Consider the following 3,039-nt stretch of genomic DNA (forward strand, 5'->3'; position numbering starts at 1 on the left):
CCCCTGCTTAGGTTGGAAACTTTGAAATTGTTAAACGACACAGAGGAAATGCTGATTTATGCTTTCGAGTGATTTCTGAAGAGCGAGTGCAGGTTTCTTTTACGCCGCTGCGCTTCTTACAGCGCTAAGCGTAGATGATTTTTTTTTGTTCTTGTTGCTTTAGTTGTTTCTATTGTTGCTTGTGAGTTGCTACTGCATGCGTTAATTCATTAATAAAATAAATTTCATTAAATTGCCGCAATTGACGGGGGGGGAGGGGTAAACGACGTGCGCACGCCGCGTAATGTTGTTTTTGCACGCGTTCTCTCTCACTAAGGAAATTCACAATTTATATATGTACCTATAACATATATACATTATGGCGGGTCAACTTCTATGGGAGATTTTTTCAACTATGCGGGTAGAGCGTAGGAGTACTCTACGTGAAATTCAAATAATGGTGAATTTTTTTTTCAAGCTAGCAAGCTAGAAAATTATTTTATACCCATAGTTTCTGCGGCCAATTTGATTAGAATTTCACGCTGAATACTACTATGACAAACAACATATAAAAAAATAAATAAAAAAAATTATCCACCCTAATGTACATATATTTAGTATGTATGTATCTCTTCGATTGTCGGAAGGTTGGTGTACTACTGGGAGACTTTTAAACATTCGTGTACACAAAATCGACTGCGAATGCTTGTGATTTAAGCGGCGACGCGACGCGACGTGCTATTAATCTGTCCGTTGATGATGCGCCAACGTTTGAATGCCGCCGACGAACGAATGACGTGCCAAGTGGCCGAGTAGGCGGCGAGTGTACCGCACGAGTAATAAATAAATCAACTGGTGGATGTCGCTCGACGTAATACCTCGCGAATCGCGCACCGCACCACCTGCCCACTTCGAGCAGGAAAATTTTAGACTGTCGTCGAACAAAACTGCACTGAGCGAAAGAGGTTGAGAGGAGAAGGAGGTGGAAGGGGTTGGTCTATTCTGACTCTTGCTAATTTGTGAGAAACGAGCAGGGTACAGTTTAATTTACAAGAATCAGAATCGTTGCCGATCGCCGAATTGCAAATGGTTTTAAAAGTTTTTTTTTGTTTGCCTGAAGGTGAGAAACATGATCGGCGAGCGCATTTATGATGCGCGCAACGATATGCGATCGACCAGAAAAGACAACGAGACGCGCGCACCCTTATGATGCTGATGCCAATGCTGATCAGTGTTGCCGTTATGCGACTAAAGGGGCAATTTGACCATTTTTAAGCGCCAGTACACTTTGACCCGACTTTTTGAAAATTTTGTTTTTTTACCCTTTTTCAAAATTATGTGCCATTTTTGCCGCTTCTCGAAGGTTTTTTAGGAAATGTTAACAGAGCCATTCTACTGAAAAATATTTCCTACTGTAGGTACCAAAAAATTAATCACTTAAAACTTTTAAAGACAATGTAACTCGATTTCTGTGTAAGTTTGCAAATCTGTTTTGTGCAAAGTTTGTCCCGCTATTTTCTTTTTAAATTCAACAGCAGAACGTTCTAGCAGCGAAAAGACTTTATAATGCGCGTAAATTTTATTTTGACTTTGAATCTCAGATTTATTCTATTACTAGTAAAGGAAAGCAAAAATAACATGGCGACCCTTTTTTTCGTCAATGACCCCTTTTTTGCGACTACATATCTGAAAATTCTCAACGGCAACACTGATTATGATGTTGTCTGTTGTTTGTTGCCGTCGTTATTGTTGTTGCTGGTGATGTTGTTTGTTGCTGCCGTTAATCGTATTTTGGCGACGTGGGCGGTGAGGGATTCTTCGTTGTTGCTGCCATGTATTGACAAAAAATAAACAATTAAGGTCGCAGTCGAGCATGACGGGCGCCGAGATGGTAGAGGATAAAAGACGGCGGCACAAAGCACGAGATCACGGGTTTTCGTTTGAGTTGTTTGTTGCTGATGCGGCTGCTGTGGAAAATTATGAAGACGACGCTATTATTCACTGTTGGCGTTGGTGGGCGTCGATGGCGATTTCAGTGACGCTGGCAATAATGGGGAACTCAGCCACAAGGTACGATAGGTAATCGCCAAATGTATTGGCCATATTTTGTTGCATATATGCCGTAGTCTTGTATTAATTCTGTCTTAATTTCTTTTACGAATTTGTTTTGAGTTTGACGGGTTTCTTTTATTATTAAAAAAAAAAGTGAAATAAAATTTGCGCAGTCGTTAGTTGTTTTCTGCAGTCGAAGAGCGCCTGTGCGTTGGCCAGAAGTGACTCAGTGGCCGATGGCGATTTTTATTATTTTTTGTTATTGTTTTGTTTTTAAGATTTACCATTTGCACTTCAATGCTTTGTTTTATTTATTTATGATTGTTTACTTCACTGCGTATCGCAGTTGTACACATACATACGTATGTACCTACAGATGTGTTTATTAGTTAGTATTTATAAGTAAACACTTGGCACGATTAATATGCTTGAATTGTTATTTTATTTTTATGTTTTCAGCTTGCCTGATTTTGCTGTAAATTTCGTAAAATTCCCCACCCATGGATATCTCCTTATTTACAAAAAAAAAAAAATTGTGTGTATTTTGACATATTGCTGGTCTGTCTGTTCATTTTTTTTATGGAATTCAGGCTATGTATGTATATATTCATAGACCAAATTGAACTTTTATAAAGTTAGTTAACAAATAAAGAAAAAATGTTACAAGTAATGTTTACACACATACAGCGGTCGAACAAATTTTAGTCGCGCCAAATTATGACAAGTTTTCATAATAATAATTTTTTTTAGTTATTAATATTATTTATGTTTTACATAATGTTTTACAGAGTTGTTTTCTAATTTCTATTTTTTACATTTAAATGCATACTTGCTGGTTCTTTGATTTATTTCAATTGATTTCACAATTCTGTTTTTAACCGACTTCAAAAAAAGGAGGAGGTTTTCAATTCGTCGGAATATTTTGTATTTATTTTTTTGTGTATGTTACAGCATAACTTTAGACCACGTTAACCGATTTCTATAATTATTATTTTTAAAGGAAAGGTG

The sequence above is a fragment of the Rhagoletis pomonella genome, unplaced genomic scaffold (assembly GCF_013731165.1).
Source record: "Rhagoletis pomonella isolate Grant_MI unplaced genomic scaffold, Rhpom_1.0 Rhpom_scaffold_00007, whole genome shotgun sequence".
Classification (NCBI taxonomy): Eukaryota; Metazoa; Arthropoda; class Insecta; order Diptera; family Tephritidae; genus Rhagoletis; species Rhagoletis pomonella.